Consider the following 26,866-nt stretch of genomic DNA (forward strand, 5'->3'; position numbering starts at 1 on the left):
AAGGAGCTCCCAGAGAGTGTATTCCCTAGTTTTGAATGCTTTTACATATTTTTACATTGTTGAACATTCTTGGAGAAGATTTGAATCTCGGATTTGAGGATTTAGGATTCTAGCTTTCATTTTGGCATTGAGTATTGCAGATTGTTAACAATTTGGATGGATAATCTTTTTGGTAACGATTTCTTAATTTTTGTTATGGTTGGATAAAACCCCTTCCCTTAAGGGTGTGATAATGTAATCAAATACATAAATTAGCTTGTGAAAATTGTTAATTGCTGAATTTAATGTTGTTTTGAAATAGGTTCAATTGTAGGTTCATGTTTTAATTGAAGAACTGAAGTTGCAAATTCAGTTCTAGCTTAGCTCTCTATGCTTGCTTGAGAAAGAGGTATAGAGTAGAACGAATGATTGATAGTTGTATTGATTTGCATCTTTACAACCCAACTTGAGAAAGTGGGTTAATTAAGGAATTAAGTTGTTTGGTATTATTAAGTTGGTTGAGGTTCGAGAGAACTCACTTGAAACATGATAGTTGACCGAGAGATGAATATTATATTCAAAACATATCCTACCCATTGAGATTAATTCGATTGATCACATTCTTAAGGTCCTATTTCTAATCATTCAAATCCCGCATTAATTATTTTTTTGTTAGCATTTGGTTATTAGAATCCCCCCCTTTGATATTGATAATTGAAACTTCATGATTTATTTTATGTTGCGTACCCTTTTACTTCTACAAAAGATTAGAACACATCTTTACTTCGTATTTGAATTCTTTATCGTATCACTCCATGTGGGATCGACCCCAACTCATAGTTGGGTTTATTAGCGACCGCCTACACTTTGAATCAGAAAAAGTGTAGTTGAGTGTTATCATTGCTCCACTAAACCTGGGAGAGGGTCAATCATCAACCAGGCCAACTCGATTCAATGGCCAGTTTTATCGGTGGTAAAAGACACATATGCATGACTGTCTGATGGCTGAGGATAGTAAACTATGGGACATTTTTTTGACTGTTCTTACATTCATAATATTGAGTTAAAGGAGGGAGATATCATAAAAGTTGTTCCAAAAACTCAAACACAGTATAGTGAGGTTGATAGAAAGAAGATTGAGAAAAGCTACAAGGCAAAAAAGTTTTGGTATGTGGTATAAGAGTGACGAATACAATAGAATCTCTGCTTGTGAATCTGGAATGGAGATATGAGACTGTCTCAAAATTGCTCATGAAGAAACTCAGCAAGTTAATGAATCTAATAAGGTGGATATGCTTACCGCCCAGTATGAAAACTTCACTATTGTAAGACCTCGGTCTTAGAAAGAGCTAAATCTAGAAAGAACTAAATTGGAAAGAGCTGAATTGAGATTTGGTTCAAGTTACTCTTAAATTGTAAATTTTGGGTCAACTTCAAACGATCATAACTTTTAGCACGAGATGAGTTAGGTGGCCCATGAGATACCAGATCGAAGGTCATTGCACCTTCTTTATAATGCCATCGAGTTTTCTAAATTCCAAGTTCGGATGAGAGAGATATGCCCATTTGAGTATACCCTGTCTAGTTAAGAAAGTTCATCCAAATTAAAAAAGGGGTATTTTGGTCTTTTCCTTACCCCACTAGGCCTACACGTTTTTTTCACCCAATTAGGGGTCAAAGCTGATTAAAATCAGTTTTCACTCAAGCCTAAAGTGTTATAGAATTTAGGGCAAAGTTCACAAAGAGAAAAGAGGAAGTTTTCAAGAAGTTCTTCATGATTTCGGGGAAATCACCAAGAACTTAGTTCTTTCGAGGTATGTAAGCTTTCATAGTGTTGGTTTGCTAACCCTCACACCAATCATGTAAACTTTTACCCATGGATTCATTCTTGAAGTTGATTATTGAGTTCTTGAGAAGTTCTTGAGTTAAATTGATAAATTGAGGTCTTTGAAATCCTTAAGGTGAGAGTTTTGTGAAATAGTTGAGTCTCTTGATTGAGTTCTTTATGGTTTCATTGAAAATGTTCTGGGTTTGTGAAATTTGACCATAGAACTGAAGTGGGTATGAGTTGAATCGAGTTTGGGAGAGGAAGAGAATAATGGGCAAAAATGCGTGCCCACGTCCGCGTCGCGGCGACGCTTTAAAAATTAGGTCCTAAGATAACTCTACCTCAAAAATTATTTCGCGACTAAAAATTAAAATCCCTCTCCGCGTCGTGCCAGTGTTCTCCAATTTGTGTCTTCGCTATGCTCTTATTATCAACTATATAAACCTTCCTAAACCATTGAGAGATCCTACATTCTAATCATAACTCTTAAATCTTCATTTCAAATCAAAGTAAATATTAAGAGTAAAGTTCGAGGAAGTTTTTTGAGTCACTTTGAGAAGTCTTTCTCAATCTTTTTAAACTTGATTTAAGACTTGAATACTTGAGTATGAGGATGAGGAAAGTTGAGTTTATTTTCAAAATGAGTATAAGGGTACTAAGTATTCCCAAGCATGTAACACTTTTACATTTAAGATGAGAAGAAACCTTGATTTCTAAATGAGTTCATGAGGAGTTTTGAGCATTATCTCTTTTAAGAGATTATTTTGCGTAATTATCTCAAATTGAGGAGGAGTTATGTTTTCTTTAAAAACATATGAGCATGAGTTATATATATTATTGGGAGTAGTATTGAACACCGATATGGGGATGAGTTCAGACAACTTAAAATCCTCATAAACCATGTATGCCAACATAGGTAAAGGATCATACTTCTTAGTCAATTCTTTATTACTTTTAAGCATAGCTTAGTGGATCCACTTAGTTGGGGATGTCTTATACTCCGGCAGGATATATGACAGTTCTGGCAGAATGGGCGAGACGATGTATCATCACATAGCTCATAGTGATGGTTTTCAGTTAGAGAACCTCCCAAATAAGAGTAAAGAGTTTATTATTGTATTTTTATATACATTGAGTTATTATCTACTGTTTTAAAAGCTTTTTTTATACTACATCTTTATTGTTGCTTATTGAATTGAGTTAAGTATCCTTGAGTTGAGTATTCTTGAGTTAAGTTGAGCTGAGTTGAGATGAAGTGAGTATGTTCTTCCTTTATATCAATTCAAGCTTATGTCTATGCTTAAAGTACCCCTTGCATGCTCGTACATTCAATATACTAACGCCATTTGACCTGCATCTTTTTATGATGCAAATACATGTATTTAGGGTCATCAGGTCATCAACAAGCGCTTTGTTGATACCACTTGCAGTTTCAATTAGGTTTTGTGAGCCTCCTTACTTTCGGAGGATTCCACTTTTATTTTTAGTGTTATTAATATGTCATGGGTCTTGTCCCGACGTCTATCATAGTTAGTAGAGGCTTCATAAACAGAAGTGTTTTGAGGAGTCTTTTCCATTTCCATTGTTAATGTTTAAGACTTAAGTTTCCTTTTTAAGGCTAGTTGAATACTTAAATTATTCCAAGTTATTTATATTGAGACTTTTGAGTTAATCTTGAGGTCATATATTATTAAGTAAGTCTTCCGCTAAGTATTGAGTCAGGCCAATTATTCGCTTGAGGACCAGCAATGGTTCTCGGATGTCGGTCACGTCTAGGGTGTAGGTTCGGACCCTGACAAACTTTGTATCAGAACACATAGTTTAAGAGTCCTAAGGTGTCTATGAAGCCATGTCTGTAGAGTCCTGGTTATCGGTGTGAAACGTGCAACATTTATAATTTGGAGGCTATAAGATTTAGGAAATATTTCACTTTTTCATACTCTTTTCGTGCGATAGAATTCAACTCTATAAAAGTTTCTTTCTAATTCGTGCTTGTGCATATCTTTCAGATCATGCCTCCACGAAGAGCTGTTTGAGGTCATCCTGTTAGAAGAAATGTTGATCCCTAGGATCAAGGACTCCCCAATGTACCAGAAGTGCATCCCCAAGGAGAGGGAAGTAATGCTGAGTTCGGGGATGCTATCTGGATGTTGAGTCAGGTTGTGACCAACCAAGCTAGGCAACAAGGAGGGATTCATAAGGATGTGGCTGATACATCCAGGATCCGTGAGTTCTTGAGGATGAATCCTCTAAACTTCACAGGGTCAAGTGTCACTGAAGATTCGGAAAAATTTGTGGAGGAACTACAGAAAGTATTTGAGGTTATGCATGTTGGTGATGTTGATCGAGTGTAGCTAGCTGCATACCAGCCTAAGGGTGTGATAAAGATTTGGTACAACCAATGGGAAAAGAGCAGGGTTGAAGGGGCACCAATTGTGAGCTGAGTTGTGTTTGAAGGTGCCTTTATAGGGCGTTTCTTTCCCCGTGAACAGAGGGAGACAAAGGTAAGAGAATTTCTCACTCTTAAGAAAGAATCCATGGGTGTGCATGAGTACAACCTCAAGTTCACTCAACTGTCTTATTATGATTTGGAGATAGTTGCTGATATGAGGAGCAAAATGAGTTTGTTTGGGTCTGGGTTGTCTCGCTTGTCTATTAAAGGAGGGTAAGGTAACTATTTTGATAGGGTACATGGACATAGCAAGGCTTATGATCCATGTATAATAGGTTGATGAGGACAAGTTGAGAAATATGGAAGAGTTTCGCAATAAGAAGGCTAAGTTAACATGTAATGAGTCTAGGCAACAAAATGCTGGTAATGCGAACTGGTCATCTTTTCAACAAAAGCCAACTAGACTTGCTCCATCATTTGCTAGTTCACCTGCACCAAAGAACAAAGGTGAGTTCAGGAATCAGAATTTGCAGAACTTCAGAGCTCGACCTGCTCAGTCCCAAGGTAGTGTGGTACAAGGGGCCAACTAGACTCCTACATGTGCTAAGTGTGGTAGAAACCACCTAGGAGCATGTCGTGATGGCTTTACTGGTTGTTTCAAGTGAGGTCAAACAGGCACTTAATGAGAGAGCTCCCTAAGAACAGGAAATGTAATGGTAATGGGGGAAATAGAGCCCAATCTTCTTCAATGGCTCCAGCAGACAGAGCTGCACCTAGAGGAGCTACTTCAGGAACAGGCAGATGAGAAAACCATCTATACGCTATCACCAGTCGCCAAGAGCAAGAGAATTCACCTGATGTTGTTACTAGTATGATCAAAGTCTTTACTTTGATGTATATACATTGTCTGATCCAGGTGCAAATCTATCTTTTGTGACTCCGTATATTGCTATGAGATTTGATATTCTTCCTGAATGACTTCTTGAGCCCTTTAGTGTTTCCACACCGGTTGGTTAGTCTATTCTAGCTGAGAGAGTTTATTGTGATTGTACCATGTCTGTCAATCACATGGACATCATGGCTGACTTAGTCGAGTTAGACATGGTGGACTTTAATGTTATTTTAGGTATGGACTGGCTTCATGCTTGTTATTCCTCACTTGATTATAGAACTCGAGTAGTTAAGTTCCAGTTTCCTATATGAGCCAGTTATAGAGTGGAGGAGTAGTTCAACAGTGCCTAAGGGTCGCTTTATTTCGTATGTTAAGGCCAGAAAGTTGGTTTCCAAGGGGTGCATCTATCACTTAGTCCAAGTTAATGACTAAGTGTTGAGACACTACCTATTCAGTCAGATCCACTTGTGAGTGAGTTTCAAATGTCTTTGCAGATGATTTTCACCGAGTCCTTCCTGAGAGAGAAATAGACTTCGACATAGATATTTATCCTGATACTCGACCTATCTCCATTCCTCTATATAAAATGGATGCAACTGAGATGAAAGAGTTAAAAGAGCAGTTGAAAAACCTTCTTGATAAAGGTTTAATTCGACCATGTGTCTCACGTTGGGGCACTCCGATCTTATTTGTGAGGAAGAAAGATGGTTCTCTTAGGATGTGTACTGATTACCACAAATTGAACAAGGTTACTATAAACAAAAAGTATCCCCTTCCGAGAATTGACGATATTTTATATCACTTTCAGGGTGTCACTTGCTTTTCTAAGATAGACCTTCAATTTGGATATCATCAGTTGAGAGTAAGAGAAAATGACATCCCAAAGACAACATTCAGGACCCGCTATGGTCATTATGAGTTTCTAGTTATGTCTTTTGGTTTGACTAATGTTCTTGCAGGGCTCATGGATCTAATGAACAGGGTATTTAAGCCATATTATGACATATTTGTTATCATGTTTATTGATGACATTCTGATTTATTCGAGGAATGAGGAGAATCATGTTAGTCATCTCAGAGTAGTTCTCCAAACTCTCAAAGTTAGAGAGTTGTATGCCAAATTTTCCAAGTGTGAGTTTTGGCTTGAGTCATTGACGTTCTTAGGACACATTATTTCTGGTGAAGGGATTTGAGTTGACACTCAAAAGATTGTAGTGCAGAACTGGCCCACCTACATCTCCAACTGATATTAGGAGTTTCTTGGGATTGGCTGGTTATTATAAAAGGTTTATCAAGGGGTTCTCATCTATTTTGTCCATGTTGACAAAGTTGACTCAGAAGACAGTGAAGTTTCAATAGTCTGAAGCTTTCGATAAAAGGTTTCAGGAATTGAAAACGCGGTTGACTATTACTCAGTGTTGACCTTACCGGACACAAGGCTTTGTTCTGTATTGTGATGTGTTCAGAGTTGGACTGAGTTGTGTATTTATGCAGAATGTCAAAGTTATAGATTATGCCTCCAGACAGCTTAAGATTTACGAGAAAAACTACCCGACTCATGATCTCGAGTTGGTTGGGTAAGTGTTTGCTTTGAAAATATGGTGTCACTATCTCTATGGTGTTCATGTTGATGTGTTCACCGGTCTCAGAGTCTTCAGTATGTGTTCAATCAGAAATAGCTTAATCTCAGACAAATGAGGTGATTGGAGTTACTCAAGGATTATGACATGAGTATTCTCTATCACCCAGGTAAGGCTAATGTTGCTGCTGATGTTTTGAGCAAGTTATCTATGAGTAGTATTGCCCTGTTGAGGAAGGCAAGGAAGAATTAGCCAAAGATGTGCACAGACTTGCACGATTGAGAGTCTAGTTAATGGATTCCAATGTAGGTGGAGTGGTGGTGATGAATGGGGCTGAATCATCACTAGTGTTTGAACTGATGGAGAAACAAGACCAAGACCCCGTTTTGCTTGAGTTGAAGGAAAATGTTCATAAGCAAAAAGTGATGGCTTTTGAACAAGGAGGAGATGGTGTGTTGAGGTATCAAGACAGATTGTCTGTACCAAATGTGGATAAACTCTAAGAGAGGATCATGAAAGAAGCTCATAGTTCGAGATACTCTATCCATCCCGGTTCCACAAATATGTACGGATGAGAGAGATATGCCCGTTTGGGTACAACCTGTCTAGTTAAGGAAGTTCATCCAAATTAAAGAGGGATATTTTGGTCTTTTCCTTACCCCACTAGGCCTAGACATTATTTTTTACCCAATTAGGGGTCAAAGCTGATTAAAATCAGTTTTTGCTCAAGTCTAAACCATTCAAGAAACTAGGGCAAAATTCAAGAGGAGAAAAGAGGAAGTTTTCAAGAGGTTCTTCAAGATTTCAGGAAAATTGCCAAGAACTTAGTTCTTTCGAGGTGTGTAAGCTTTCATAGTGTTGGGTTTGTTCTCCCTCACACCAATCATGTAAAAATTTACCCATGAGTTCATTCTTGAAGTTAATTATTGAGTTCTTGAGAAGTTCTTGTGTTAGATTGATAAATTGAGGTCTTCGAAATCTTTGAGGTGAGAGTTTTGCAAAATAGTTGAGTCTCTTGATTGAATTCTGTGTGGGTTTCATTGAAAATGTTTTGGATTTGTGAAATTTCATGAAATTGAACCATAGAACTAAAGTGGGTATGAGTTTAATCGAGTTTGGGAGACGAAGAAAAGATCGGGCAAAAATACGTGCCTAGGTCCACGTCACGGAGACGCTTTAAAAATTTGGTCCTCAGATAATTACCCCTTCTCCGCATCGTGGAGAGGATACATAGTCTTCTGCCTCAAAAATTATTTCGCGACCAAAATAAAAATTCCTCTCCGGGATGCGCTAGTGTTCTCCAATTTTTGTCTTCGTTCGTTTCATATTGTCAACTATCTAAGCCTTCCTATATCATTGAGAGATCCTACATTCTAATCATAACGCTTAAATATTCATTTCAAATCAAAGTAAAGATTAAGAGTAAAGTTCGAGGAAGTCTTTTGAGTCACTTTGAGAAGTCTTTTTCAATCTTTTTAAACTCGATTTAAGACCTGAGTACTTGAGTACTTGAGTACTTGAGTACTTGAGTACTTGAGTATGAGAATGAGGAGAGTTGAATTTATTTTCAAAATGAGTATGAGGGGACTAAGTATTCCCAAGCATGTAACACTTTTACATTTAATATGAGAAGAAACTATGATTTCTAAATGAGTACATGAAGAGTTTTGAGCATTATATCTTTTAAGAGAATCTTTTGAGTAATTATCTGAGTAGTATTGAGCACCAATATGGGGATGAGTTCAGACAACTCAAAATCCTCATAAACTATGTATGCCAACATCGGTAAAGGATCATACTTTTTAGATGATTTCTTACTGCTTTTAAGCATAGTTTAGTGAATCCACTTAGTTAAGGATGTCTTATATACTCCAGCAAGGTATATGACAGTTCTGGCAGTGTGGGGGAGACATTGTATCATCACATAGCTCATAGTGATGGTTATCGGTTAGAGAATCTCCCAAATAAGAGTAAAGAGTTTATTATTGTATTTTTATATACATTGAGTTATTATCGACTGTTTTAAAAGCTTTCTTTATACTACATCTTTATTGTTGATTTTAGATTGACCTGAGTTGAGTATCCTTGAGTTGAGTTGAGTTGTATTCTTGAGTTGAGTTGAGATGAGGTGAGTAAGTTCTTTATTTTTATCAGTTCAAGCTTATGTCTATGCTTTAGAGTTCCCCTAGCATGCTCGTACATTCAATGTACTAACACCATTTGGCCTGTTTTTAATTATGATGTAGATACAAGTATCCAGGATCATCAATAGGCAGTTCGTTGATATCACTTGCATTTCAAGTTAGTTTTGGTGAGCTTCCTTGCTTCCGAAGGATTCCACTTTTATTTTCAGGCATATTAAGATCCCGTGTGCCGTGTCCTGATGTCTATCATAGTTAGTAGAGGCTTCATAGATAGTAGTGTTGTGAGGAGTCTTTTCCATTTCCATTGTTAATGTTTAAGAGTTGAGTTGCCTTTTTTATGGCTAGTTTAATACATTAAATATTCTAAGTTATTTATCTTGAGACTTTTGAGTTAATCTTTGCAAATTGAGGTCATATATTGTTGAGTAAGTCTTCCGCTGAGTATTGAGCCAGGCCAAGGGTTCGCTTGGGGACCAGCAATGGTTCTCGAGTGCCAGCCACATCTAGGGTGTAGGCTCGGGGAGTGACAACTATGAAAGAGAGTGAAACCATTCAGAAAATGCACACCAGATTCTCCTCCATAACCAATGAACTTAGGTGTTTTGGGTGAACCCATTCATCTAAGTAAACCGGTCATAGAGGTGATAAGAATCCTTCCAAAGTCTTGGGATAGTAAAATGTTGCAATTACTAAAGTCGAGGACCTGAAGGTACTGATAATGGATGCATTGATTGGAAATCTGCAAGCCTATGAAATGCACATGAATCAAGATCCCTCAAAGAAAGAAGCAAAAAAGAATAAATCTCTAGCTCTCAAGGTGTCTCAGAGTGAAATTCCTGAAATGGATGAAGATATGGCATATCTCACTCGTAGGTTCCAAAAGATTGTAAGAAAACATGGAGGTTTCATGAAGAAGGGTGTCATGATCCGAGACTACCTCCTAGTCATAACACGGTGCTTAGAGTCACGAGTGACCTCAAGCTAACCCTTGATACTGACATAGTCATGAGCAACTAAATATAAACATGTAAAAGAATGAAAATGACTGAGTGAAAGCATAATTATGAAAAACTAGTTCAATATATTTTTGAATAAAATTTTGTATACAACAACTATAATGTGAAAGGAATCTGAAATAGAATAGAGTGAATACAACTACTCTAACTAGCTATCTATGAAGTCTCTAATTGTCACGACATAAAAAGAGTCATGAGCGGCACCCACACTTAACCTCCTAGGTGGGCGAACCAACGAATTCAACCCCAACCTATATTTATTGTTCAACTCATGAAATACAAACTTTAACGCGGAAGCTCAAATTTTATTAATATAAGAAACACAAATCCACTAAAGTCTATTAAATATAGTTAATTTATCATTCATTATCACCACTCTTAACTTCATTAACAATGTTTCATCAAACGTTCTTTATTCAAGGCATCACTTCGATAGAGAAAGTTCAAGCTTATAAATTTCACGGTCTCATGATTTCAGACCAATCACAAACCACACAACCAAGTACATAGAGAAATTCACGATATCACTCAATGACTATCAATCAATATTAAGAGTCTATCTATCACATAGAATAAACCATAACCTACCTCCATCAAAGAACCGAAGTCAAGCAAGCTAATTCCCCAGTGCCTTTCTTTTCCTCAATACTTCCGAATGTTTCAAATCTATCAAGTATTCAATACACCTAATATTTATATCTATCTCCATATATCAAAACCTAATTTTATAACATGATAGGAAAACAATAATATTAAACTTTTGTACCACTGGTTACGAAACCAGTGGCAAGCTGGCAACAACCATAACTTAATTCACTTTCCACCTATAAAACTCAAATTGATGAACAATCATGACCTTAGTTTACTCGTCATTAACGATCAAGTGGGTACAGGAAGAAATAGTCATGATAATAATATTAATAACAATCACAATCAACTACTAAATAGTACACCATTCCTAACATTAGAAATCATTAATTTTAATTCACTAGTTAGTATAGTTGCAGATACACTAGCAATAACCATCTCCTTTGTAGCCATTGTAGATACACTGTCAACTTCCTTATGTACCCCAATAATATTCTATAAATATATAATAATGCATCCTACCTATTTTATAATACTAATAATAGTGATTCTTAATTACAAACTACAGCTTTCCAATCCGACATGTATAATAGGAAAAACTACCCATTCTATATTAATATATATTAAACACATACATCCTATTAACTTTTTGTACAACCAACATTAATAATTAAACCAACTTAAATCAATACATTAATTCGGCCGAATTTCAACACGACAACCGCCAGCGAACACATATGCATAATACCATTCCATTCTTTCACCCCAACATTAGAATATAGTAATTCCTACACTAACATGTTATAACTTTCCTACATTATTATCTATTCATCTTTTGCAAAGTAAAGAAAATTTTATGGAATATCTTAAAGTCGCCGTTTCAATCTTGTTCTCCGACTGCGTCTCTTCAAATTTCTTTTTCTTCTACTGATTATTATTACCCTAATTATTATATGACTAATTATAAAAATGGTAAAAGTGATCCACTATTAATTTTAAAGTTATTTTCTTTAACCACCAACTAAATAAATTATTAAAACTATCCCATTTATTCTATAATTGTAGTTACGAATAGTTCAAAAGACCCATTTAGAACCTATCGAAAGAGTCTTTTTATGAAATAAAAAGTTCTAGTACTCAAAACGATCAAATGGATCGTTACACTACTAATACTGATTATAGTTAGGACCCCACTTACCTTAAAGTACTACTCCATAGGTGTAGCACTTTAGGGCTCGAGTGGAGTTTTTGAATTGGTTGATGTATTATCTTTGTAACCTATAGATAATTTATTTAAGACGTGTGCTTTTGATCTCATATAAATTTAACTCTGCCGATTTTTTGATAAACAATTAGTTGTGAGGACAGTGAATTAATATAATATGTGAATTAGTTTGGTACTGTTTTTGGACAATATGAAAATTGAGTTGATCATTTTAAACCGTGAATTTTCACAAACATTAAAGGTGTCATTAACATTTTTTTAACCGATGAAAGAAGTTTTACTAGACTTAGCTAGAATATTTTTTGCTAGCATGTTTTAAACTAACACAAATAATAAGACAATGCACAAATAATTACATTAAAGGTGTCATTAACAATTTCTATGATTCAAAAACAGTTTACATGATGCCTTTATGATTAATTCTCAAATCCCTCTGGCTACTTTTTGTACAACACTAATTATTTCCAAGTTTTTAGTATATCAATTAAGATCATGTGTTTATAAATTGTTTGTTATATATCAATTATTCAAAATGACATAAATTTTTTCTGCAATTATTATAATTAGATATCGCAGAATTTCAGCAAACAGGTGGACGTGCCGGAGTGGTTATCGGGCATGACTAGAAATCATGTGGGCTTTGCCCGCGCAGGTTCGAATCCTGCCGTCCACGTTTCTACCAATGCTTCCAGGAGTTCTCCAATGCTTATGGACTGGCCGCTAATGTGAGCAAGAGCTACATTTATTTTGGAGGGTTTGCAACCTATGGTGCAAGGACAGATACTGGTGAATCTATGCTTTTCTAAAGGAAATCTACCCTTTTGATATCTTGGAGTTCCACTAAGCACAAAAAGATTAGCCATTGATCAATGCCAACCATTAATCGACAAAATGGTAGGCAGAATTACAAGCTGGAGAACTAAGTTTCTATTATATGCAGGTAGGATGCAATTGATAAAAACAATCTTATTCTCCATACAAACTTTTTGGGTTCAAGTGTTTGTGCTACCAAAGAAGATTGTCAAGCTCATTGACTCCATATGTAGAAGCTTCTTATGGACAGGAAAGGAAAAAGTATCGAAAAAAGCATTCCTTGCTTGGGATACCATATGCAAACCTAAGTTAGCAGGGGGTTAAATTTTACTAATATTACTGTGTGGAACAAAACTACTATTTGTAAGGCTCTGTGGAATCTGTGCAATAAAAAAGATAAAGTATGGGTGAAGTGGGTGCACACCTACTATATACAAGGGAAACCGATGAGGAATTGCAAGCAAAGCATGCGTGCAAGCGTCCTGGGTGGTACAAAAGATATTGAAGGCTAAGAATTATGTTGAAGAAGTTGGATATACAATGGAGGAGTTCACACCGCTAGACAAATTCCATGTAAGAAAGATGTATCATGTGATGAGAACGACCTTCGATAAGGTGGATTGGAGAAGTTGTTATGCAATAACATGGGGATGGGAAAATTGAAGTTTATTCTTCTTCTCTCCATACATGGGAAGTTGTATACAAGGGATAGATTGCATCGATGGGGCATCAATCGAGAGGTTCATTGTTGCCTTTGTGGGAATGCTGATGAAAGCGCTTCTCATATCTTCTTTGAATGTTCAACTTCGGCAGAAGTATAGGCCAACTTATTGAGGTGGCAAGGAATACAGAGGCCCCCTAAAGGATGGAGTGAAGAGAGCTGGGCAATTATTCATGCAAATGGGAAAAATGCCAAGGCTGGAGTGTTCAGAATGACTTTAGCTAGTTGTGTATACCATGTATGGGAAGAAAGGAACAAGAGGTGGTTCCTAAAAGTTCAAAGGGAACCAAAAGCAATCATCAGACATGTAATTCAGGAAGTGTTTCATCGAGGGTCTATGTTTCCACGTGTCTAGAACTGTCTGAGGCAGCTGAGCTTTTATCCATAAAAGAATTCTAGAACTATAAGATAAGTCGAAGAGTTTAGTAGTATAAGCAAATATGGTTTCAGTGGTTTTTATTTCTATTCTAACATCGTTGGGAAATATAGTGCTATAAATAATACTTGGATGATAAAATGTTTTTATTTTCCAAAAAGAAAAAGTCACACATGAATTATATTTATAATTATTTAACATAAAAATATCTAAATAAATTAGCAAGAACTAGAAGATCATGGTCGCTATTAATACATTTACACAATTTTTAATTATTTTAATAAATAAGGTTTACGCACCTGACTTTTAATTAAAATAAAAATAATTAATCAAAACAAAATTTTTGATATAACTATTCTTCTATATAAATGAAAATTCAATTAGATAAAAAGCAAACCAAATTAAGGAGTGGAACTAGAAAAAAAGTAGTTGTAAAATGATGAAACTTCAAATGCTCTTAACTTTGGCCTCCGATGTCCATTTCAAGCGATTTTTTTTCCGAATTTGGCATGATAGTTCTTCTCGAATCGCTCTACTATGATGGACCGAAGGGGGCGGTCCGCCATAGAAAATGCAACACAATAGAAGAGTTTAGTTTTTTAAGATCTATGTGACCAAGCTGCCGCAAGGCAGTTTGACCGAGCCAATTTTCTCACAAATGCCTTTTAACCCATCCAATTTTGAATTTCTCCCAATTTGGCTGAGGATTTTTATTCCTTTTTAGTAAAAATCTGATGAAACAAAATGGATTTTGAGTTCGAAATACCTTGGTAATGCGTATGTGAATGTCAATTTTAATATTGAATAATCAATTGTAGCAAACAAGGTACTTAGTATTAGCAGACAAAATAAATAATAAAAAAGTTCATTAAATAATTACATGATAATAGCCTTGTTGGTTTAGTTTGTACAATTTTTTTTACCTCCACAATGAGGTTCAAACCAAGGCAAAGGCGATTAAAATAGATATGATTGCCCAACAAGACATTGTTGTGCATGAAGTGTGGCCTAATGTTCACTCCCTTTTGATTTTTGCATAAGTTATGTATTCACATATTGCCGACTCGACGTGTTGTAGTGCACGACTGATGTGCCGCGAAATCTTGGCACATTTGATGCTTGAAAATTAAGAATTAGTACTAAAATTAGGTGTAGTTATGTGGCTATGATGCGTTTGTAGTGTTTGTATAGGTAAAACAGGTAGTCGTGAAAGAGAAGAAAGAAGAAAATGCAAGCTAGGATATGAGATTTTGATGTCCAAGTGAAGACCACGGAACCCTTGACATGCCGTGATCCTTCTAACGAGCTGTGAAACTGCTCGTGGTTGCTATCCAATAGGTGTGCCATTCAGGGAAGTTTGCTGGTAACCCAAGTGAAGATCACAGACACCTATACCGACCCGACCCGTGCTTGGACCAAAGTTAAAATTAAAAGTATATGTGTTTCCTAAGCGCCAAAGGTCGGCTTTTTCTCTCTTTTCTTATTCCTGTAACGGCAAGAGTAAAAAAAAGGTTCCTATCATCCATTAATCTGAAGTTCATCCAAGAATCAAAGCCCTAAATCTACGTTGTCAAGAACTTCAAGCCAAGTCCACTAAGTTTTTTTCTTGAGTAATATTTTCCTCTAAGTACAAGTAAGTCTTTTCTACCTTGTTATAAGTTTGATCTTATCTAAAACAAGTTAGATCTGCTTAGATTTAGTCGAAATTAGCATGATTATGTGATGAGCTACTTTAATTGGTATTGATTTGTTGTGGGTTAAGTTGAATTGGGTGTTTTTACTTGTACTTGTATATGGGTATGATAACAGTGGGTTGAAGTTGTGGTTGTCTAAGTTGGTTGTCATCGTATATTATTTAGTTGAATTTATCAAGAAAGGTGTTGAGGGGTGAATATGTTTTGGTTCTGTTCCTTTGTAATAATGGGAGTTTGGTACTGTAATTTTGTAATTTAGTGAATGTGGGAAGAAGATGACTAAAGAAATGGTCAAGTGTAAGACCACGATAGGTTTTACGGACCGTGGAAGCTACCAGGAGCCGTGAAACCAATCGTGGACCACACTTGAATTCCTTCCAAACATCAGGTAAGTTCACAACCCGTATCACGGACCGTGGTTCAATCCACGGGCCGTGTAACCGTCCGTGAACATTACTTGGTCAACCTCATGCTGCACACTGAGTTTGTATTACCTCCATGAGGGTTTAATAGACCGTGGTACCTACCACGGCCCGTGACAGCTCCCGTAGAGTTTATTTGGGTTGTAAAAATTTATTTTTTCTGTACTTTTATTTCTGTCATTTTTTGATTCTGTGACCCTTCCTAATGATAGATTGGGTGACGACATTCTTAAGGCAAGGCGTCACGAGGTAATTACATAGGGGAAGTTTGAGTACCCGATAGTGTGTCATTTTAGTGAGTTTTGTACTAATTAGTATTGTGTTTCTCAGGTACTATGCCTCCTCGATGAAAGAACGCAACCAAATATGCCCCCCTCACTGCTTCTCAATCAGAAGGTCACAATGACTCAGAGTCCAGTAGTTTTGAGGTGAAAATAAATGTCACACCAGAAGAATACTCACCTCGGGCTACTAGAGCACAGACCAAGAGAGCAATTCCCCAGGACACTCCTCCCCAGTTTGACGAGGGAGGAAGTCGTTCCTGTAGCAGTGAAGCATCGGGTAGTGAATATAATGTTGGTTTAGGTACCCAGTCTGCTGATAATTCGGGGGACAGTGCAGAGTCTGAAAATGTCTATCAGGAAGATGAAACCACATCTCCACATGTGGTAAATACAAAAACTGAAACTGGAGTAAGTGAGGAGGCAGATGCTGCAGATGAGGATATATAGATCACAACCGATGACACCATGGTGATGTATGTGAATATGCATGAACCTGACCCCGCAGCAATACAATAGCTGATTGATTGTTACCGATCCATGTAGATTGTCAATCGGTCCGAAGAATTTTTCAACAATGGTATTATGAACAAAATTGGCAGTTTCAAGAAGCGAACAATCATGCCTTAGACTAGGGTGGTGGTAGCTGATATCAAAGCATTCTCCGACATCTATCGGATATTTTAGTATCATCAGTTTGACTGGATGGGCAATGCACCTGGAGACTACTCTAGCCACCTGGCCAGAGAGTTTTATTCATCTTATGCAGCTACACTGATGAACTTTGCTGCAGAAACAGAGACTACAAAACGTGGACAGAAAGACATTGCTATTACCTGGGGTCCACTCAACTCAATTATAGTTCAGGGAAAATTGATAGATATCTCTGAGGTGACTATCAACAGGATGTTACATGGCCCAAAATACACTGCACCAACTTCAGTTGGCCTTTTGAAGGCAAACATCATGAGGTCACCAGTGATACTACGATGGAGGATCAATGTTCTCAAGAGAGGGTTTTGTGATGCATTGCACAGCAAATTGTGGTAGATGGGGAGAATGCAGTTTGGGTCAAAGAAACACCAACAGTCATTACTAAAGCTTCATTATCTTTTCCAGCTAAGGTTTGGTGGGATATTGTCCGGGCGTAATTGAGACCGACAACTAACAATAATACCTTGTCTCCTTCACTGGCTTCGTTGGTAGCATGCCTCATTGTTGGTTACCCAGTAAATGTGGGGCGGATCATAGAGATCAAGTTGCACGACAGGGCATTGAATAAGAGGGTCGGACTTCCATTTCCCTGTTTGATAGGGAAACTATGCTGACAAGCGAACATTCCACCACACAAGCTGGTTGACAGATGGGGTGAAGTAGCCAGACTCATCCAAGTTTCTAAAATCAAGGATGTCGTGAACCATCTCTTTGGTGTGAAATCTGTAGTTTTAGGTACATTGGTTGTTGTCCCTTATGTACCAATTGACATCCCACATGCAGATAGAGGACCAGAACAGGGAGAGTCATCACAGCCTTCCACGGAGGCACCACCTTATCCAGTTTTAGCCTCCCAGGCTCCAGGTACCTATGTCACCATTCCTTTGATTTTTCTTGAGAAATTGGTTATAGATCAGCGCCAAACCAGGACCTTGGTTGACCAGATTGTAATCTGGATGCCTCAGCTAATAGAGAAATATGTGTTAGTTGCGAAGAAAGAGATTAAAGATGAGATGTGGAAGGAGCTGGCTGTCTTAAAAGAGAGAATGAATGGGTTGGAGAACCTTGTCCAGATCGATTCCAGGTCGCCGGTTCAGTAGACACTGAAGAGTTCAAATCACAATTGGCCGAAATGCGAACTCATGTTGCTAAATTGGTCGCATAGCCAGTACAGGTACCCACTTCGGTCATGCTGGATTCTTTGATGCAATTGCAAAATCAGGCACCCTCCACTCAATCACTTGACGATGTCTGGGGAGAACTACCCAGGAGTAAGTCCGGCAAAAGGAAACATAGAGCTGGAGAATCTGATTTGGAGATACCTGTTGACATGTCCAGAGAGAAAAGAAGGCAAGAAAAGAAAGCCCGCAAGGCATCAAGAGAAAAAGAATCATGCGAGCAACAACAACGAGACAAGTATTAGTTGGAGCTTCTGGTAGCGGAGCACCTGCCCTGGCGAGTGGTGGCCAACCTGATCATGTGTTGAGTTCTGAGAGTGCACCCGTTGATAAAGGTGTCAATGTTGAGCCGATTACCGGTGCCTAGAGCGTCGTAGGTATGACCTCTCCTCACAACCCTGTTTTACTTTCTCTATTGACTTTGAGGGCAAAGTCATTTCTTTTGGGGAGGGGGTGGTGAGCAACCTGCCATTCTAAGCTGAATGGAGGTTGACTCTGTTTTTACTGTAAAAATTGGTTTTGTGTTTGTGTTTGTGTTTATGTGTTGAGCTATGCAGCAGCTTGTCTGTGTGTAATGATTACCTTGATCTAAGATTTGACTGTTAGGATCTTTAGATGACATCAGAGAATTTAGTCATGTGTCATGAGTGTGTGTGAGTGTTATTTGAAGTCTAACATTAGGAGAAAAAACTAGAACTTGCCCGAGTAATCTTGCTTAAATCTGAGAATAACCAGATATGAAAGGATCACTAGGCAATTTTTGTTAAGACATTAAAAAAATCCAAAAATAAACAACCAAATAAAAAGCTTATCACTTGAACCCAATTTGAGCCTAAAAATCAACTTTTGTTCTTACCCAATAAATATCATATCATTTGGTCTCCGAAGATACGATTTAACAACTCAGGCCAAAAGCCTAAGTTGAGGGTGTTTGCAATCCAAGCAGAAGAAAAAGTGAAAAAGAAGGTTCAACCAATGAGCTGAGTACAAAAGAAAAATGTGAAGAAAATACAAGAAAAAGAATAAAAAAAACATATAATGGTTGTTGGGGTGTGCTGCAATGAAGAAAAAAAGGGAATTACCCAGGAAAGAGTTGTGTGAAAACGAAACTTTGGAAAACCAAGGGACTAGTTACTCACAAACCCAAATATACATTCCCTAACCTGAGTTTATGTTACAAGCCGATAAAGTCCTACAGTGATCCTATTCCGGGTATTTGTAAGATAGAGCATAGAAAGCAAGGGCAAGCCTATGGGAGTTTGTTGCTAGTGTTAGAAGTTCTTTGAGAGTGTGAGCGTAGTACTTAGTCCCAATTATCATGAGTGAGGGACTTATTTGATGTGAGGACATAGTGATTTCATTTGAGAGTAGATTGTGTTAGCTGATAATCACAGGCATAAGCATGATCGACTAGGAGTAATGAGATGTTATATCTTGATCCTTGTTTGTTAGATTCAGGGTTTTGGATACAAATTGTGTTTGAGATGGTTGTTGCGTAGTGTCAAAAGTGTTTGAATGATTTGAGGGCTGAAAATATTGGTTTCTCATCACTTGAGGACAAGTAATGGTTCTAAGTTGAGAGTGTTGATGTGCCGCGAAATCTTGGCACATTTGATGCTTGAAAACTAAGAATTAGTACTAAAACTAGGTGTAGTTATAGGTGTAGTTATGTGGATATGATGTGTTTGGTAGTGTTTGTACAAGTAAAACAGGTAGACATGAAAGAGAAGAAAAGAAGAAAATGCAAGCTCGGGTCTGAGATTTTGATGTCCAAGTGAAAACCACGGAGCCCTTGACTGGCCGTGGTCCTTCTAACGAGCCGTGAAACTGCTCGTGGTTGCTATCTGGTAGGTGTTCAGTTTAGGGAAGTTTACTGAAAACCCAAGTGAAGATCACGGACGCCTATACGGGCCGTGAATATCAAGACGGATCGTGATATAGTCCGTGAAGTTGAACCAGTGGACAGGAGTCGAGGAGTGGAAATGGGATTTAACCAAGTGAAGACCACGGACACCCAGATAGACCGTGGTCTCTTTAACGGTCCGTGGTGCAATTTCCAGTATGGTGGCATTGAATACCCAGACTTTGGGAGTTCCAAGTGAAGACCACAGACACTCAGATGGACCGTGGTCTCTTTAAGGGTCCGTGGTGCAATTTTCAGTGTGCAAGCATGGACGACCCAAGTAAGGAAATTCCAAGTGAAGACCACAAAGGGTTTCACGGACCGTGAATCCCTAGACGGGTCGTAGAGCTGTCCGTGAAGTTCCCGATATTTCAATTCTACTTCGAGTAGGATTCTTTTTAAAACACTATTTTTGAATTAATTAGGTTGTTTTTATGTTTTATTTTATCATTAATTGAACGATGAACAAGTTTCCAGAATTCATAGTTTTTGGTTTTTGATTTCGAATATTGAATTAAGTTTGAAGTTCGGTTTTTCCGATTCTTGAAATATCAAAGTGGTGGTTGATTTGCTTATTCTCGTAAGTATTTTCTAACATGTATTTATCATATGTTTCTGAACATTTACGTGAAATTATGAGTAGATAAACACCACAACTGGGGCTGTGGTTTCCATGACAAAATTCTAATTATGATTTCATAAAACGAGTGAAAGGCAATTTATGGTTACAAACTGTAGTTTAGTTTTCATTATTTATGTATTCTGGTGAGTACACGCATTAGGATGAGCCTGTATCTGTCATTTGTTTGAGAGAAAAATGATAGTTAGGAAAATGCTAAACTAATCTAACTAAATGAAGTTAAATTTCGAGTTCAAGAGAAAGAATCTTAACACCATTGTAGGCGAGGGTAAATCGTGTAACACTCTGGGACCGAGAGGACTTGAGTGAAGATTATCTGAGTAGACAGAGAAGTGTCAGATATAGTTAACTCGCATGTAATTTGTAGACGTAAGTTGCCTGAAACTAAATTACGGAAGAATATTAGATGCAACGTTATGGGGAACACAATCCTAGTTTCAGTTGATTATTAAAACAACTTCAAAACTGATATCTTCTTCATTGTTGAATTTGAGTTACTTTACAATTTTGGCTACTGAAACGTTAACGCTAAACCCAATTTTACTTTCAGGTATTGTTTATTTAGGAAATAATAACGACATTTGAGTAAAACGCAACAGTGAAATGATTTCTGTAAAGATATTCTCTGTGGGATCGACCTCAACTCACGTTGAGTTCTATAAGTTGACTTCGAAAGTTCATATCTCTTAATTGAGGTGTAAGTTTATGTATCAATGATGCACGGTAGTCGAGGACAATGGTGGCCATTACATATCAAGGATCCACATGTAATGTTATGGTGCAGTACAGTGTGCAGGACTCTGAATGAATGCCTCTAAGTTGGACTTTGGGGCTAGAAGCGATACATGCCCCCACCATAATATGCTTGCCGACCAGCAGACCCCCAAAGGCATATATCGTTGTCTAAGTCATCGTGACAAGCGTCGGGGTACTCTACGCGTCAGATCTATGGGCTAATACACACGAAAAATTAGGAAATTTGGGTCATTTTTTAAAAAAGGGCTTGTAAATGCAGAAATAGACGTTAAAAAAATTGTGTGAATATACATGAAGGTTCCCCAACTCATCACAGAGGTCCTCATAAAGTTTTCTAAGAAAAAAAATTTGGGTGCTCCGTGCGCCAGATCCATGGGCTAACACACACAAAAAATTAAGGAATTTGGGTGGTTCGTGAAAAAAGGCATATAACTGCGAAAATAGGCGTTAAAAATAGTGTGAGCATACGTGAAGGTTCCCCAACTCATTACGGAGATCCTCATAAAGTTTTTGAGAAAAAGTTTTTTGGGTGTGTTGGGCGCCAGATCCATGGGCATATACATACGAAAAATTAGGGAATTTGGGCGGTTCTTAAAAAGGAATTATGAATGCGAAAATGGGAGTTAAAAATGGTGTGAGTATACGTGAAGGTTCCCCAACTCATTACGGAGGTCCTCATAAAGTTTTTTGAAAAAAGAATTTTGGGTGCTTCGGGCGCCAACTCCATGGGCTAATAATACACACGAAAATTGGAAAATTTGGGCGGTTCTTAAAATGGGCTTGTAAATGTGAAAATGTGCGTTAAAAATGGTGTGAGCATTAGTGAAAGTTCCTAAACTCATATGGAGGTCCTCATGAAATTTCTTCGAAAATTCTTTTCGGGTACTCCAGGCGCCAAATCAATGAGCTAATACACACAAAAAAATTGAGGAATTTGGGCGGTTCTTAAAAAAAGGTTTCTAAATGCGGAAATGGGCATTAAAAAATGGTGTGAGTATACGTAAGGGTTCCCAAACTCATTAGGAAGGTCCTCATAAAGTTTTTTGAGAAAAATATTTTGCGTGCTTCGAGCGCCACATCCATGGGCTAATACACACAAAAAAATTGGAATTTGGGCGGTTCTTAAAAAAGGGATTGTAAATACAGAAATGGGCGTAAAAGGTATGAGTATACGTGAAGGTTCCCCAATTCCTTATGAAGGTCCTCATAAAGTTTTTTGAGAAAAAAATTTGGGTGTTCTAAACGCTAGATACATGGGTTAATACACACGAAAAATTGGGAAATTTGGGCGGTTCTAAAAAGGGCTTGTAAATGCGGAAATAGGCGTTAAAAAATTGTGTAAGTATTCGTGAAGGTTCATCAACTCATTACAGTGATCCTAATAAAGGTTTTTGAGAAAAAAAATTGGGTGCTTTGAGAGCCAGATCCATAGGCTTAACACACGAAAAAATGGGAATTTGGGTGATTTTAAAAAAAAGGGCTTGTAAATACAGAAATGGGCATTAAAAAATTGGCGTGAGCATACGTGAAGGTTCCCCAACTCATTACGGAGGTCCTCATATTGTTTTTTGAGAAAACAATTTTGGGTGCACTAGGTGCTAGATCTATTTGCATATACATACAAAAAATTGGGGAATTTGGGCGGTTCTTAAAAAGGGCTTGTGAATGCGAAAATGGACGTTAAAAAATGGTGTAAGTATACATGAAGGTTCACCAACTCATTACGTTGGTCCTCATAAAATTTTTTGAGAAAAAAATTTTGGTTGCTCCGGGCGCCAGATCAATAGGCTAATACACACAAAAAATTGGGGAATTTGGGCAGTTCTTAAAAAGGGATTGTGAATGTGGAAATGGGCGTTAAAATATGGTGTGAGTATACGTGAAGGTTCCCCAACTCCTTATGAATGTCCTCGTAAAGTTTTTTGGAAAAAGAATTTTGGGTGCTCCGAGCGCAAGATCCATGGGCTAATACACACGAAAATCGAGAAATTTGGGCGGTTCTTAAAAATAGCTTGTAAATGCGGAAATGGGCGTTAAAGAATGGTGTGAGCATAAGTGAAAGTTCTCTAACTCATTATGGCGGTCCTCATGAAGTTTTTTCAGAAAAAAAATTTGGGTGCTTCGAACGCCAGATCCATGGACTTATACACACGAAAAATTGGGGAATTTGGGCGGTTCTTAGAAAAAACTTCTAAATACAGAAATTGGCATTAAAAATGATGTGAGTATATGTGAAGGTTCCCAAACTCATTAGGACAGTCCTCATAAAGTTTTTTGAGAAAAACATTTTGGGTGCTCTAGGCGCCAGATCCATGGGCTAATACACACGAAAAATTAGGAATTTGGGCGGTTCTTAAAAAAAGGCGTGTAAATACGAAATTGGGCGTAAAAAGGTATGAGCCTACGTGAAGGTTCCTCAACTCGTTACGGAGGTCCTCAGAAAGTTTTTTGAGAAAGAAAAAAATTGGGTGCTCCAATCGCCAGATCCATGGGTTAATACACACGAAAAATTATGGAATTTTAACGGTTCTAAAAAATAGGCCTGTAAATGCGGAAATAAGCGTTGAAAAATGGTGTAAGTATTCGTGAAGGTTCCCCAACTCATTACAGAGGTCCTCGTAAAGTGTTTTGAGAAAAAAATTTGGGTGCTCTGAGAGTCAGATCAATAGGCTTAACACACGATAAATTGGAGAATTTGGGCAATTTTTAAAAAATGGATTGTAAATGCGGAAATAGGCGTTAAAAATGGTGTGAGAATACGTGAAGTTTCCCCAACTCATTACGGAGGTCTTCATAAAGTTTTTTGAGCAAAAAAATTTGGGTGCTCCGGGCGCCAGATCCATGTCTAAATACACACACAAAATTGAGAAATTTGAACGGTTATTAAAAAGGGCTTGTAAATGCAGAAATTGAAGTTAAAAAAAATGGTGTGAGTATACATGAAGACTCCCCAACTCATTACGGAGGTCCTCATAAAGTTTTTTGAGAAAACAAATTTGGGTGCTCTGGGTGCCAGATCAATGGGCTAGTACACACGAAAAATTGAGAAATTTGAGTTGTTCTTATAAAAGGGCTTGTAAATACAGAAATGGGCGTTAAAAATTGTGTGAAATTACGTGAAGATTCCCCAACTCATTACGGATGTCCTCATAAATTTTTTTGATCCGGGCGCCAAATCTATGAGCTAATACATACAAAAATTTAGGGTAGTTGGGCGGTTCTTAAAAAAGGGCTTGTAAATGCGAAAAATAGGCGTTAAAAATGGTGTGAGCATACGTGAAGGTTACCCAACTCATACGGAGGTGGTCATAAAGTTTTTTCAGATAAAATTTTTGGGTGTTCCAGGCACCAGATTCATGACCTAATACACACGAAAAAATTGGAAATTTGGGAAATTCTAAAAAAAGGACTTGTAAATGCGGAAATTGGCATTAAAAATGGTATCAGTATACGTGAAGGTTCCTAAACTCATTACAGAGGTCCTCATAATTTTTTTTGAGAAAAAACATTTTGGGTGCTCTAGGCGCCAGATCCATGGGCTAATGCACATGAAAAATTTGGAAATTTGGACGGTTCTTAAAAAAGAGTTTGTAAATGTAGAAATGTGCGTTAAAAAAATTGTGTGAGCATACTTCAAGGTTCCCCAACACATTACGGACGTCCTCATAAAGTATTTTGAGAAAAAAATAATTTGGGTGATCCGGGTGCCAAATTCATGTGTTAATACACACGTAAAATTGGGAAATTTTGGCGATTCTTAAAAATGGGGCTTGTAAATGCGAAAATGAGCGTTAGAAAATGGTGTGAGTATACATGAAGGTTTGACAACTCATTATGGAGGTCCTCATGAAGTTTCTTGAGAAAAAAAAAATTGGGTGCGTTGGGCGCCAGATCCATGGTCATTAACATACAAAAATTTGGAACAGTTCTTAAAAAAAGGCTTGTAAATGCAGAAATAGGCGTTAAAAAAAAGTGTGAGCATACGTGAAGGTCCCGAACGCATTACGGAGGTCCTTATAAAGTTTTTTGAAAAAAATGTTTGGGTGCTCTGGGCTCCAGATCCATGCGATATTATGCACGAAAAATAGGGGAATTTGGGTTGTTTTTAAAAAAGGGCTTGTTAATGTGGAAATGGATATTAAAAACATGGTGTGAGTATACGTGAAGGTTTCCTAACTCATTAAGGAGGTCCTCATAATGTTTTTTAAGAAAAAAATTTGATTGCTCCGGACGCCAGATCTATGGGCTAATACACATGAAAAATTGAGAAATTTGGGCAAAAAAGGGATTGTAAATACGAAAATGGGCGTTGAAAAAATTGTGTGAGCATACGTGAAGGTTTCTCAATTCATTACGGAGATCATCATAATATTTTTTGAGAAAATTTTTTTGGGTGCTCATTGCTCCAGATCTATGGGCTAATATTAACACACGAAAAATTTGCGAATTTGGGCGGTTCTCAAAAAATGGATTGTAAATGCGGAAATGGGCTTGTGTTAGTATACGTGAAGGTATTACGGATATCCTCATAATGTTTTTAGAGAAAAAAATTTGGGTGCTAGGGGCGCCAGATCCATGGGCACACAAAAAATTGGGGAATTTGGGTAGCTCTTAAAAAAACGTTTGTAAATGCGGAAAAAGATGTTAAATAAATAGTGTGAGCATACGTGAAGGTTCCCCAACTCATTACGGAGGCCCTCATAAAGTTTTTTGAGAAAATAATTTTGGGTGCTCCGAGTGCCAAATTCATAGGCTAATACACACGAAAAATTGGGAAATTTGGGCGGTTCTTAAAAAAGAGCTTCTAAATGTGGAAATGATTGTTAAAAAAATAGTGTAAGCATACGTGAAGGTTCCCCAACTCACTACAGAGGTATTCATAATATTTTTTGAGAAAAAAGATTTGGGTGCTCTGGGGGCCAGGTTAATACACACGAAAAAATTGGGGGATTTGAGTGGTTCTTAAAAAAGGGCTTATAAATGAGGAAATGGACGTTAAAAAATTGTGTGAGTATACGTGAAGGTTCCCACACTCATTACGAAGGTCCTCATAAAGTTTTTTTAGAAAAAGTTGTTGGTGCTCCTGGTGCCAAATCTATGGGCTAATATACAAAAAAAAAATTAGAAAATCTGGAGGTTCTTCAAAATGGCTTGTAAATGCATAAATGGGCGTTAAAAATGGTGTGAGCATACATGAAGGTTCTCCAACTCATCACGGAGGTCCTCATAATTTTTTTTGAGAAATTCTTTTTAGATGCTCTGGGCGCTAGATCATGGGCTAACACACGAAAAATTGGAAAATTTGAACAATTCTTAAAAAATAGCTTGTAAATGCGAAAATGGGTGTGATTATACGTGAAGGTTCCCCAACTCATTACGGAGGTCCTCATAAATTTTTTTGAGAAAAATATTTTGCGTGCTCCGGGAGCCAGATCAATGGGCTAATACACACGAAAAATTAGTGAATTTGGGCGGCTCTTAAAAAGGGGTTTGTAAATCCGGAAATTGACTTTAAACAAATGGTGTGAGCATACGTGAAGGTTCCCTAACTCATTACGGAAGTCCTCATAAAGTTTTTTGAGAAAAAAAATTTGGGTGCTCTGGGCGTCAGATCAATAGTTAACACACGAAAAATATTAGAATTTGGGCGGTTCTTATAAAAGGGTTTATAAATGCGGAAATGAGCGTTAAAAAAATGGTGTGAGCATACGTGAAAGTTCCTCAA

The 26,866-nt window shown here is 37.4% G+C and overlaps 1 protein-coding gene and 1 non-coding gene across 3 annotated transcripts in view; one reads left to right on the forward strand and one right to left on the reverse strand.

The window, feature by feature from the left end:
- Nucleotides 1-26,866, reverse strand: part of LOC125830450 (methylecgonone reductase-like) — a 160,614-nt gene that overhangs the window by 54,112 nt on the left and 79,636 nt on the right. The gene's annotated exons all lie outside the window — the stretch shown is intronic.
- TRNAS-AGA (transfer RNA serine (anticodon AGA)) lies at nucleotides 12,235-12,316 on the forward strand. Its single transcript has one exon. It is a non-coding gene; the product is annotated as a tRNA-Ser (tRNA).

The sequence above is a fragment of the Solanum verrucosum genome, unplaced genomic scaffold, assembly GCF_900185275.1.
Source record: "Solanum verrucosum unplaced genomic scaffold, falcon-dt-bn FXZP01000228.1, whole genome shotgun sequence".
Lineage (NCBI taxonomy): Eukaryota > Viridiplantae > Streptophyta > Magnoliopsida > Solanales > Solanaceae > Solanum > Solanum verrucosum.